A 13789-nucleotide genomic window follows, 5' to 3' on the forward strand; every position below is an offset into this window, starting at 1 on the left:
TTAGGGACGATAGATGGTGATAGGAGGCTCAATTTGTCCTCTTTTCCCTTCTTTTTACAACTGAAGTGAAGCCCAAAACGCATGAGAGGAAAATAAAAATAAAAAGTTAACCTATGCTATTCAAACCTCCAAGATATGATATAATAAAGTATGATTAAATATGTTAAATAAAATAAAAATAAATAAATAAAATATGTTAACCTACACTATTTAAACCTCTAAGATATGATATAATAAGTATGATTAATGGGCAAAAAAGAGTTAATTAATCTAGGTCACATGTCTTGATACTCCCTCACAATCGTATATTTATTCCTTCAAGATGTGATGCTCAGGAGTGGGAGTAGAATAAGGCCCGCTGGATGCTGCATCTCTTACCATTTTTGGGCCTAATTTTCCTGTCTTTCCTCCTGGCTGCTCACTCTGCCCGCTCCCCTTTTTTTCCTCCTTCCTCCTCTCCTCTTCCTCCTCCTTCCTCTTCCTTCTGTTCCTCCTCCTTCTCCCCTCGTCCGTCCTCCTCTCCCTCTCTCTCTCTCTCCCTTGCCTTCCTCCCTCTCTTCCTCTTCCTTCTCCTTTCTCTTCCTCTCCTTCCTCCTCCTTCCTTTTCTCCCTTTCCTCCTCCTTGCTCTCCCTCTCACTCTCCCTTGCCCTCCTCCTCCTCCTCCTCTTCCTCCTCCTTTCTCTTCCTCTCCTTCCTTCTCCTTCCCTCTATCCTTTTCCTCCTCCTTCCCTCCCTCTCCTTCCTAACCCTCCTCTCGTCCATCCTCCTGTCCCTCTCTTCCTCCTTCTCCTCCTCCTCCTTCTCTCTTCCTCCTTCCTCTTCCTCCTCTCCTTCCTCCTCTCCCTCCTCTCCTACTCCTCCTCCTCCTCCTCCTCCTCCTCTCCCTCGTCCGTCCTTCTCTCCCTCTCCTTCTCCCTCCTCCTCCTTCTCCTCCTCCTCCTCTCCTCCTCCTCCTCCTCCTCCTCCTCCTCCTCATCTCTCCTTCTCTCTCTCTCTCTCTCTCTCTCTCTCTCTCTCTCTCTCTCTCTCTCTCTCTCTCTCTCTCTCTCTCTCTCGCTCTCGCTCAGTGATTCTCTTCGTTTTTTAATCCGCTTTCACTTTATTAGGGGAAGAAAATTGTCTTGTTCTTTTTTTGTTTCTGTTTTTTCTTGTTTTCTTTGTTTTGTTTTGTCTTGAAGTTGATTTTTATTATTGTTTTTCTTCTTCCTTTCTTCTGCTTCTTCTCTCTTTCTCCTTCATTCTTACTCTCGTTATGCTACTTTTTATACCTTTCCCCCTCATCGTCCTCCTCCTCCTCATCCTCATCATCATCATCCGCATCTTCATCCTCCTCACCCTTATCATCATCATCCTTTTCCTCTTTTTCACCCTTCTCCTCCTTCCCCTCCTCCTCTTCCTCCTTCTAATCCTCCTCCTCCTCCTCCTCCTCCTCCTCCTCTGAATAGTGTTGACGACCAGGGCAGGTAACTTGATCACAGGTAAAAAGTCTTCTCTGATCTGTGTCTTCCTTGGCCTTGAATCTTTCTCCTCCTCCTCCTCCTCCTCCTCCTCCTCCTCCTCCTTCTCTGGCTTCTCTTTCCTCCTCTTCCTCCTTCTCCTCTTCTTCTTTTTGATTTTTCCTTTTCCTTCTTTTCTTCTTGGTCTTCTTCTTCTTCTTCTTCTTCTTCTTCTTCTTGTCGTCAAGTGTTGGTAAGGAAACACGGAGGAGGTTCAGGAAATTTCTCTCTCTCTCTCTCTCTCTCTCTCTCTCTCTCTCTCTCTCTCTCTCTCTCTCTCTCTCTCTCTCTCTCTCTCTCTCTCTCTCTCTCTCTCTCTCTCTCTCTCTCTCTCTCTCTCTCTCTCTCTCTCTCTCTCTCTCTCTCTCTCTCTCTTTCACTTTCTTTCATTTTAACATTTTTCTCCACTGTGTCACTCTGTCTGTTCACATTATTCTCATCTTTCTTTCTCTCTCTTTCTTTCTCTCTCTCTCTTCTCTCTCCCCTGATTCGTATTCCCTGACCTGCATTTCCTTTCTGTCTCCCATTCGCTTCTTTTATTTATTCATTCTTTATTTATTTATTCTCATCCATTTTCGCCTTGCACTTTCCTTTCTTTCCATTTCTCTCTCTCTCTCTCTCTCTCTCTCTCTCTCTCTCTCTCTCTCTCTCTCTCTCTCTCTCTCTCTCTCTCTCTCTCTCTCTCTCTCTCTCTCTCTCTCTCTCTCTCTCTCTCTCTCTCTCTCTCTCTCTCTCTCTCTCTCTCTCTCTCTCTCTCTCTCTCTCTCTCTCTCTCTCTCTCTCTCTCTCCTTTTCTTCTCAGAGGTTCTTCAGAGTGCTATTTTGTGAAGCATTTACAGGACTCTCTCTCTCTCTCTCTCTCTCTCTCTCTCTCTCTCTCTCTCTCTCTCTCTCTCTCTCTCTCTCTCTCTCTCTCTCTCTCTCTCTCTTGCTTTCGCTCTCTATCTCTGTCAATCTATCTATCTATCTATCTTTCTTTCTATCTATCCTCAAAGTAGATTTTTCAAGGTTTTTTTTTTTACCTCACGGTTTTTTTCTTTTTTTTTTTTCTTTTTTCTCAGGTGACACACCCACGTAACTTAAAGGCATCTAATCCCCTTGTAAAATATTCAGAACCTCTATTACCCCGTTCCTCAAGACGCCGATGAAAGGTAGGACTTGAACCCGACTGAGGGGAAACTCTATTAAAATCACTCAACTTATTTCCTTGGCCGACTTTTAGCGTTCGAGAAAGGTTTGAACTTCTTAAGGGGGTCACCTGGGAAGACTGGGAGGGAGGGGGAGAAGAAGGGAAAGGAGGAAGGGAGGGAGAGAGGAAATCAGTAAGGAGAGGAAATGAGGGAGGAAAAAAAAGGAATGGATGGAGAAAGGGAAGTAAGGAGATTAAAGAAGGAAAGAAGTGTAAGTCATGAAGGAGGGAAGAAGGAAGAAGATGAGAAATTTGTAAGGAAAGGGAATTAGGAAAGAATGGAAGAAAGAAGAGAAGGTTAGGCGGAGGGGAGTAAGGATAAAGAAAATAAGAGAGGTAGGATGGGGAGAAAAGAAAGAAGGGAGAGAAGGGGAAAGTGAGAGAATGAAGGTTAGAAGAAAGGGAAGAGGAGGGAGGAAAGAAAGATAAGGCCACGAGTATAGAGGAAAGAAAAGGGGGGAAATAAAATCAATAAGGAGAAAAAGAGGAAAGGGAAATAAGAAAAGGGAAAAAAGTTTGAAGTGGTTGAAAGAAAAGAGAAACACACACACACACACACACACACACACACACACACACACACACACACACACACACACACACACACACACACACACACACACACACACACACGTAACCTTGACCCCGCGGTGACCTCACAATTGGCCAACCCGCGGCAGTAAAGAGAAATTTAATACATGCCCGAGCGCTTCCTTCCCGACTCTTCCCTTTAATATATTTGGAGACAAACTTTTTTTCTTTTCTCTTTCTTTCTCTCTATTTTGCTTTCTTTTATTCACTTGCCAGCGTTTTTTCTTTCTTTCTTTTTTTCTTTCTCTTTTTATTTATTTTCTTTCATATTTCTTCTACTTTATCTAGTCTATGTTTGTCGATCTTTTTGGGTTGTTTGTTTTCTTTCTTTACATATTGTTGTGTTTTCGTATCTTTTCTCCTTTTTTCTCAGTTAATTTCTCTGTTTGAATTTGTATGTTTTGTTGTTCATACCATTTTGTCATTCCTTCTAAACTTTTTCTCACCACACTTCTCTATAACAATAACCTCAGAGTAGCGGGGTTTTTTTTTTTTTCGGGGTAATATCTTGTTAATATTTTCGTTTTCTGATTATTTTTCTTCCCTTCAATTCAATCTCATTCACTTTTAATCTGCGTTACTTTTTCATCATTTTATCATTCATGTCCTTTTCAGCCTTTTCTAACAACACTTCTCTATAACAATAACCTCAGAGTAGTGTTTTCTTTCGAGGTTAAATATTCTTTCTTTCATTCTCTAACTCTTTTCCTTCCATTTGTTTTCATTCACTTTTAATCTGCGTTTCTTTTTCATCATTTTATCATTCATGTCCTTTTCAGCTTTTTCTCACCTCACTTCTCTATAACAATAACCTCAAAGTAGTGTTTTCTTTCGAGGTTAAATATTCTTTCTTTCATTCTCTAACTCTTTTCCTTCCATTTGTTTTCATTCACTTTTAATCTGCGTTTCTTTTTCATCATTTTATCATTCATGTCGTGTTCAACCTTTTCTCACCTCACTTCTTTATAACAATTACCTCATACCAGTGTTTCTTTTTGGTTCATATCTTGTTAATACTTTCCTTCTCTTACTCTTTTTCTCCTCCCTCTAGTTCATTCTCATTCACATGTTATTCCTCGCAGCTTAACACACCCGTAATCATGCCTTGACTCGGTGATGCGGTGGCCCACTTTTCACCCTTCCTCCGGTAATATCCTCTATTTGCCATTCCATTTGCTGGCTGGCTCTCTCCCTCACGTACTCAGAAATTGATTAAATTGTTCATAATAACACAGTGAGACCGACGAATGAGGTCAGACAGACAGACGTACAGAGACAGACAGGCATGCAATCATTCACACAGACAGTTAGATAGACAGAATCGTAGTTAGTTTAGTAGTTATAGACAAACAGACAGACAGAAAAACAGCTTGACCGACGAATGAGGACAAGGACAGACAGACGTACAGAGACAGACAGACATGCGTCCATTCACACAGACAGTTAGATAGACAGAATCGTAGTTAGTTTAGTAGTTATAGACAAACAGACAGGTTGAAAGACAGATAGACAGACGAATGAGGACGAGGACAGACAGGGAGACAGACAGAGACAGACATGTACCCACTCACACAAACAGTTAGATAGACAGAATCGCAGTTAGTTTAGTAGTTATAGAAATACAGTCAGACAGAAAGAGAACTAGACAGACGAATGAGGACAAGGACAGACAGAGACAGAAACAGACACAGACAGTTAGATAGACGGAAAGGCACGTAGTTTTGTAGGTAGACAGAGAAACAATTATGAAAAAAGACAGATAGACAGACAGACAACCAGGTACACTAACAGATAAATACAAATATGGACAGAAAGTTTTATTAATAGAGAGACAAACGAAGAAAACAGACAGATGAAGAAAAAAGCGGAAAGGAAAACGAGGAGTGAGATTAAATGATACAAAGGTAGACTAAGAAAAAAGACAGATATATAAACAGATAGACAGATAAAGAAATGGAAAGACAGGTAGGTCGACAAAAGAGCTGATAGATAGATAGATAGAAAAATAGACTAACAGAGACGTATATAGATCGACAGATAAATGGACAGATAGGGGGAATAGATACACAGAGAAACATTAGATGAACACGATGAAGGATGGAAGGCAGGGACTCTCACGCCACAAGCACACCATCCACTTTGAGGTGTAATTTGAGAACTTTTCAATTATTGCCTCTCATTTTATCTCCTATTTTCTTCCCCCCACTCTCCCCTCCTCCTTCCCTCGACTCCCTCCTCCTCCTTCTCCCCTCCTCCCCACCACTTTGCGACTCCCTCCTCTTCCTCCTCCTCCTCTCCTCCTCACCTCTTTGCGACTTCCTCCCCCTCCTCTCTTTCCTTCCTCTTTGCGACTCCCTTCCCCTCCTTCTCTCCTCCCCACTCCTTTGTTACTCCCTCTCCCTCCTTCTCCCCTCCTCCCCACCACTTTGCGACTCCCTCCCCCTCCTCTTCCTCCCCTCCTCCTCACCTCTTTGCGACTCCCTCCCCCTCCTCCTCTCCTCCCCACCCCTTTGTGACTCCCTTCCCCTCCTCCTTCCCTCCTCCCCACTCCTTTGCGACTCCCTCCCCCTCCTCCTCCTTTCCCGCCCCCCAACTCCCTCTCCGCTCCCTCTCGCCCCGTGAAGAGTGAGAATTATATCAACAATTTATTACTCCGTTTTCTCTTCGTGTTATTTTCTGTTGTCACGCGTTTTTCTCTTTCTTTCTGTTGTTTTCTTTTATTGGCGAGTTTTGGAATTTTTTGTTTTGTTTGTTTTTACGATTTATTTTTGTTTTATTTTCTTGGTTGTTTTTGTTATTTTATTGTCTTTGTTTTTTTGCTCTGGGATCTTTTTTTTTATATATACGTGTTTTTTTTTCTTTTTTGTCTTTTAAATTGTTAGCTAGATTTTCTTCCTCTTTTCTTTCTCCTGATTTCTCTTTTTCTTCTTTCGTAATGCTGATTTTTTTCCATTTTCTATAGTCAAATTGTACGTTATATTATTTTTGTTTTTATTTTTCTTTATTTCCATTCGTCGTAAATGTGTCACCCACTTCTTTCATTTCTTTTGTTTCATCCTTCTCCTTCTTTCTTCTCTTCCTCATTGTTCCCCCTTTTATCTGCATTTTCCTAAGTCTCCGTTTTCTCTCCTCCTCTTCCTCTTTCGTCTTTTTCTTTCTCCTCCTCCTCTTTTATTTCATTCCTTCATACACTTCGTCTTTTATCATCCTTTATCCCTTCATATTTTCGGTTCCTCTCTTCCTCCTTCCTCTCTTCCTTCCTGTCCGGGTCCTTCCGTCCTCCTTATCGTCTCATTATCTCTTCCTTTCCTCCCTTATCGCCTGTTAATCTTTGGCTGCCTCCTGCTTATCCCCCATTCTCCTCTCTCTCTCTCTCCTCGACTCTCTTCGTTAATTACCCTTTCATCCCCTTTTATAAGCCTTTACCCTCTTACTTTTCTCCTTCCTATACCTCCTCCTCCTCCTCCTCCTCCTCCTCCTCTTCTTCTTCTTCCTCTTCTTGCTTGAGTCTCATTATCTTCATCATCTTTATTGTTATCTTCCTCTTCTTTATCTTGCTCTTTCTTCTTGGTATTTTCCTTATTCTCTTTTTCTCCTCTTTCTCCTTTTCCTTCTTTCATCCTTTTCCTCCCTTTTCGCTAATTCATAATGCTCCTTCTTCTTTCTTTTCCCATATCCTCCTTTTTTCCTCCTCCTCATCCTTCTCCTTCTCATCCCTCATCTCCTCTTCTTTTTAATCTGTTTCATCCTTTCAATCCTTTATCATCTCCTTTTTGCGTCCCTCTTCAATTGCGTTCCTCTACTCTGGTTTCTCCACTTCATTTTCCCCTCCTCCTCATCTTACTCGACCTCGCTCTCCGCTTCCCCTTCTCGGCTTTCCTCTTCTCGTGTTCCTCTCTCATTGTCTTGCGCGGACCCGAAATCTGACGCGAATTATTCATGACTCGGAAAAAGAATGGTGGAAATGAAAAGCGATACAGGAGAGGAAAAAAGGGAAGAAGAGATGAAATAAAAGAGAAATTAAACAGAGATACAGATAGATACTAGTTGATATGGTATAAATAGATTGATAGATAGATTGATAGATAGGTAGAAATTCTGACTAAAAATAATTAAAGAAGAAAGGAAGAAGGAGAGACAGGAAAGGAAAAAAGGAAAGAAGAGATGAAATAAAAAGAAATTAAACAAAGATACAGATAAATATTAGTTGATATGGTTGAGATAAATAGATAGATTGATAGATAGGTAGAAATTCTGACTATAAATTATTAAAGAAAGGAAGAAAGATACCAAAATAGAAAGGAAAGGAATTAGAGGAAGAAAGAAACGAAGCGAAAGAGTAAATGAGAAAAGGAAAGGAAGGAGGAATAGTCAGATTAGAAAAGTGGGAAAAAAGTAAGCAAAAAAAGAAAGAGGAAGAATTAAAGAGAGAAAAAAATACGAAAGAGAACGAAAGGAAGAAAGAAAGAAAGAACTGTCAAATGAAAAATAAATGTAGAGAAAGAAAGAAAGAAAGAAAGGAAGGAAGGAAGGAAGAGCAGTCAGATTAGAGAAGAAAAAATAGAAAAAATAGAAAAAGAAAAAAAAACGAGAAGGAAGAAAGAATTGCCACACTAAAAAAATGTAAAAAAAAATAAAGAAAAAAAGATAAAAAAAACTCCAAGGTACGAAATTGAACACGAACACCAAGGAAAAAGAAAAAAAGAAAAGAAAAAAGAAACGACTCACTAATTACTGCAACTCGATCTCTCATTAGCCAGGTGGAAGGCAAGTCTCTATCGGGCTGTCGGGGACGTTCGGATCGCACCCACAGACGCCTGACGCAATGGACGTGGGTTCGAATCCTACATAAAAAAGAGTCGAGTACACACCAGAAAGTCGTACTCGTGACCTCATTACGACTTTTGGTAGTAGTAGTAGTAGTAGTAGTGGTAGTAGTAGTAGTAGTAGTAGTAGTAGTAGTAGTGATAGAATATTTTGTCATTTTCTTCTTCTTCTTCTTATTATTATTATTATTATTATTATTATTATTATTATTACTATTATTATTATTATTATTATTATTATTATTATTATCATCATCTTGCTAGTCTCATTATCTTCATCATCTTCATTGTTATCTTCCTCTTCTTCATCGTGTTTTTCTCTGTTTTCCTTATCCTCCTTTTTCTCTTTTCCTCTTTTTCTTTTCATTTTGCAACTTTTTTTCCATTCTCTATCTTTTTCTCCTTTTCATTGGTCCTCTATCTATTCTACTTTATCTTCCTTTTTTTTCCTCTCCTCCTTTTATTTATTATCACTGCTTTTTATTCCTACATTCATATTCATTCATTATCCCTCTAGTTGTTATTTATCTTATATTCATTTCTTTATTCATTTTCCATTCATCTCTTTCCTATTTCTCACTTTCATCTCTACTTTATTATCCCTCTCCTTCATTTATCATTGTTTTGCTTTTTTTCTATCTTCATATTCATTCAGGTATTCCTCTACTTTGTTCATCTCGTTCTTAACCTCCTCCCCTCATTTTCATCTCATTTTCCCTCTTGTACATTCTTCGTTCTCTACCTCCTCCTCTTCCTCTCCTTCATATTCATTTCACTATCCCACTTTCGATCATTTCTCTCCTATGTCTCATCTTCTTTTATCATTTTCTTTTACATTGCTCGTTCTCTTTATCCTCCTCCCCTCATTTTCAGTTCACTATCCTCTTCTACATTCACCGTTCTCTTCTTCCTCTTCCTCTTCTTCATATTCATTTCACTATCCTATCATTTCTCTCCTATTTCTCATCTTCTTTTATCATGATCCATCTTTATCCTCCTCCCCTTATTTTCATTTCACTATCCTCTTCTACATTCATCATTCTCTCCCTCCTTCTCTTCGTCCCCTTCATATTCATTTCACCATCCGATCATTTCTCTCCTATTCCTCACCTTCTTTTATCATGATGTTCTTTATCCTCCTCCTCTCATTTTCATTTCACTATCCTCTTCTGCATTCATCATTCTCTTCCTCCTCCTCTTCCTCCTCTCCTTCATATTCATTTTATCGTCCCTCCTCTGCCTCCCTCCCTCCCTTATCCCTCCCCGCGCACCTTCCCACGTTCATTAACTTACCTGCCTGCTGTGTGATGCATGTTCCAAGCACTAAGTTAATATTATCCTCCTCCTCGTCCCTTGATAGAACTCATATCCCTTCAGCCTCAGCATCGTTCACAAGCTTCGTGCGTTTCCCTTCCTTCCTACCTGTAATTAATTAGTAAGATTGTTATACCTGTTTTCCTCCTCCTTTTTTTTACCTGTGATTAAGTGAGGTTGTTGTTCCTGTGTTCATGATTTCTGCGTGTGATTATGATTTTTCTCTACTCTTGTATCCTTCAATATTTTAGCATTTTCTCTTTTTTAATTAGTAAGATTGTTATACCTGTTTTCCTCCTCCTTTTTTTACCTGTGATTAAGTGAGGTTGTTGTTCCTGTGTTGTTGATTTCTACGTGTGATTATGATTTTTCTCTGTTCTCTTATCCTTCAAGTGTTTAGGATTTTCTCTTTCCTCCTTTTCTCATCTTCTATCCTCCCATTCTCTCGTTCTTTTCCCATATTCCTCTCTTTCTTTTCCTTTTAGCATCTCCTATTCTTCCATTCCTCTTTTCCTTCCCCAATTTTCCTTCCTTTTCATTTTCATACAGCTCCTTTTTCTTAATTTTCCTTTCCTGTTCTTATCGACCTCTCGCAAGCAGGAAAGGAGAGAAAAGTTAGGAAAAGCGGAAAATGAAGAAATAAAGCAAAGGGTTGAAAGAATAAAGGAAATAAGGTATAAGGAAATTAGGAAAGGGAGGAAGAAGCATAATAGGAAGGAAGGAAAAAGAAGAGAAATCAGTTATGAAAAGCAGAAAAAGGAAAAAGAAATAAAGTGTTGAGTCTGAAGGAAGGAATTCGAGTCTGTTTTCCCTTCACTCCTTCATTAGAGTCAAGAGAAGTTTGTAGATCATTTGTTAAAGAGTTCGGAGACACAGTGATCCTACCCTCTCTAGTTTTGTGAGTGGGGTCGAGAACGAAGAGCGAGAAACCAAAAAAGAGGAAGACTTTGAAAGCGAAGAATGAGAAAGGAAAGATTGATCTGATAAAAAGCTTCGGTATAACATTTTCGTTTTATGGAGGTTTCCCGCGCCCATAAACTACAGAGGACTTAACCGCAATAACACAACAAACAGCGCCGGGGTCAAATGCCACAAATACCTCACAGTACCTCACAGAACGCCACATCGAAGTCAAACGCTTAAAACATGATGGAAGATAAGGGAAAGCAAGGGAAGGAAGGGAAGGACGAATGGTGGGATAAAGGAAGGGTCAAAGATAGAAAGGGAAGGAGGGAAAAATAGAAATGTAAGGTTAGGGAAAGGAAGGCAGAGAAAAGGATGGGGAAAGAAGGAAAGGCAAACGCGAAGAGTGAGATGAAATTTGAAAAAGGAAAAATGTCGGAAACGAAGAGCGAGAAATCGAAAAACAAGGAAAAAAATGAAAGCGTTGACTGAGAATTAAGATAAAAATTGGATGAAGAGAAAATAGAAAAATGCCATAAGATTTGAAAGAGGAAAAAAGACGAAAACGAAAAGTGACAGAAAGATGGAAAAAGAAAAAAGAAGAAAGGGAATGGGCGAGATAAGATTAGAAAAAGTTAAAATTACGTCAAAGGCGAAGAGCGAGAGAAAAATGGAAAAAAAGAAAAAAGGGAATAGGTGAGATAAGATTAGAAAAAGTTAAAATTACGTCGAAATCAAAGAGTTAGAAGAATTAAAAAAGGGAAAGGAAGCCGAAGAAGAGAGAAATAGAACGAAATAAGAGAGAAAGGAAATAATAACGTTGAATAGTTAGAAAAGTAAAAAAGAAAATAATACAAGAAAGCCGGAAAACATTAAAATTACGTCGAAAGCGAAATGTGAGAAGAAGAAGAATTAAAAGAGAAAAAGAAATCGAAAAAGACAGAAATAGAATGAAATAAGAGAGAAAGGAAATAATAACGTTGAAAAGTAAGAAAAGGAAAAAGAAAATAATACAAGAAAGCTGAAAAACATTAAAATTACGTCGAAAGCGGAGTTAGAAGAAGAATTAAAAGAGAGAAAGAAGACGGAAACGAGAGAAACAGAATGAAATAAAAGAGAAAGGAAATTATAACGTTGAAAAGTAAAAAAAGTAAAAAAGGAAATAATACAAAAAATCCCGAAAACAAAAGAGCATCGAGAAACAAATGTCGAAAACGGAGAGAAAACAAAACAAATTCCCTTTCCCAAAAACAGGTCTGAAGTAGTCACCCCTAATTGCGTTTTCTTTTAGTTCCATTTCCAAAAACATTACTTGTACCCAACACCGCAACTTCTACCAATAACACACACACACACACACACACACACACACGCACACACACACACACACACACACACACACACACACACACACACACACACACACACACGAAAAAGGTACACACACAAACACACACCCTCTCTCTCTCTCTCTCTCTCTCTCTCTCTCTCTCTCTCTCTCTCTCTCTCTCTCTCTCTCTCTCTCTCTCTCTCTCTCTCTCTCTCTCTCTCTCTCTCTCTCTCTCTCTCTCTCTCTCTCTCTCTCTCTCTTCTCTGCTCTCTCTATCTCCTTTCTTCCTTTCTTTCTTTCTTCCTTCCCTCACCTCTTTTATTTTTCTTATTTCTCTTTGTATCGCTTTGTATCCGATTTCTCACCTATTTCCTGTTTATTCTTTTCTCTGTTTCCTTAACCTTACCTTATGTTACTGTTTTTCCTTCCCTCCCTTTATTTCTCCATTCGTTCTTTCCTTCCCTTCCTTTCCCTTATCCTCCCTTACATTCCTACCCTATTTCCTACCTTCCTTTGTCTTCCCTTTCCTTCCCTTCCCTCACACTCCCTACCTTCCCGTTTTTCCTCCTTCTCTTTCCACCATTCCGCTTTCCTCTCCCTTACAACCCTATATACCCTCTCTCCCTACCTCAATCTCTACAACCTCACCTCCCTATACCCTTCCATCCCCTCCCTTCCTTCCCTCTCCCTTCCTCTCTCGCGTGCCTGCCTTCCATCACTCGGCCATTCCTCGGTCCTCCGCCTCCGCTTCCTCACAGCCAACGGGTCTCTTTAGGTGAAGGACGAAGGGAGATGATGAAGAGGAGGAGAGGGAAGAGGGAGGAAGCGAGTGGAGAAGGAAGAGGTGGGAGGAGAGGAAGGAAGAGGAAGATGAGGGAGGGAGTTCGTTGGGAAGAGGAGGAAGAAAGAGGAGGTGGAGAGGAAGGAAAAGGAGAGACAGAAGGAAAAGGAAGAGGAAGATGAGCGAGGGTCTTCGTAGGGAGGAAGAGGAAGGAAAAAGAAAACCAAGAGGAAAGGAAGAAGGGAAATTTAAGAGGAAGAGGAAGAGAAATGAGTAACTATGCGTAGAGCTTGGCAGAATTAGGTGAATTAACGAATAAGAAAGAGGAAGAAGAGGAGGAAAGAGGAAAAGAAAGAGGAAGAAAAAGCCCCAAGAGGAAAGGAAGAGGATTAAATGAGTATATATAAAAATTGATAATATTAAGAAAATTTACGAATTTTTTTTATGCTATACAAATATTTTCCGTAATTTTCCCTTTATTATGAGAGAGAGAGAGAGAGAGAGAGAGAGAGAGAGAGAGAGAGAGAGAGAGAGAGGAAGAGGAGGAGGAGGAGGAGGAGGAGGAGGAGGAGGGAGGAGGAGGAGGAGGAGGAGGAGGAGGAGGAGGAGGAGGAGGAGAAGTGTGTAAAGAAGGCAAAGGAATGGAGGGAAAAATGTGTGAAGAGGGGAAGGAGAGAGAGAGAGAGAGAGAGAGAGAGAGAGAGAGAGAGAGAGAGAGAGAGAGAGAGAGAGAGAGAGAGAGAGAGAGAGAGAGAGAGAGAGAACCAATAAGCTTTCTCAGGACAATGTTTCTTTCTTGCCTTTCTTCAATTTCTCCAAAATCAAAAGACGAGAATTTATTTATTTTATTTTATTCTATTTTATTTTTGTTTTCTCCTTCCTGTTCTATGTCTATTTTTTTGTCTTCCTCTCCTTCTTTCTCTGTATCTCCTCTTTCTTTCTTTTTTCTTCATCCCTGTCTCATATTTTTCCTTTCTTTCTTTCTCTTTCTCTCTCTCTCTCTCCTCCTTCTCCTCCTCCTTCATTCGTATCCAAATTCCACTTTCTCATATTTCCCTTTCTCTTGTTTTTCTATGTTTTCTTTCCTCTTCTCTCCTTTTCCTCTTGTTCCTCCTCCTCCTCCTCTTCCTCCTTCTCCTCTACCTTTGTTATAATATTTATCTCGCCTTCCTTCATCCCCTTTTATCCCTTTTTTTCATTTGTCTTTCTGTTTATCTTTCCTCTTCGTGTCTACCTCTCCTCCTCCTCCTCCTCCTCCTTTTCCTCCTCCTCCTCTCCTTTTCGTTAACCTATATTTTATTTATCCGCCTTCCTTCCTAAGTCCCTCCTTCTTAAATTTCTTTGCATTGTATTTCCTC

The sequence above is a fragment of the Eriocheir sinensis genome, chromosome 7 (assembly GCF_024679095.1).
Source record: "Eriocheir sinensis breed Jianghai 21 chromosome 7, ASM2467909v1, whole genome shotgun sequence".
NCBI lineage: Eukaryota > Metazoa > Arthropoda > Malacostraca > Decapoda > Varunidae > Eriocheir > Eriocheir sinensis.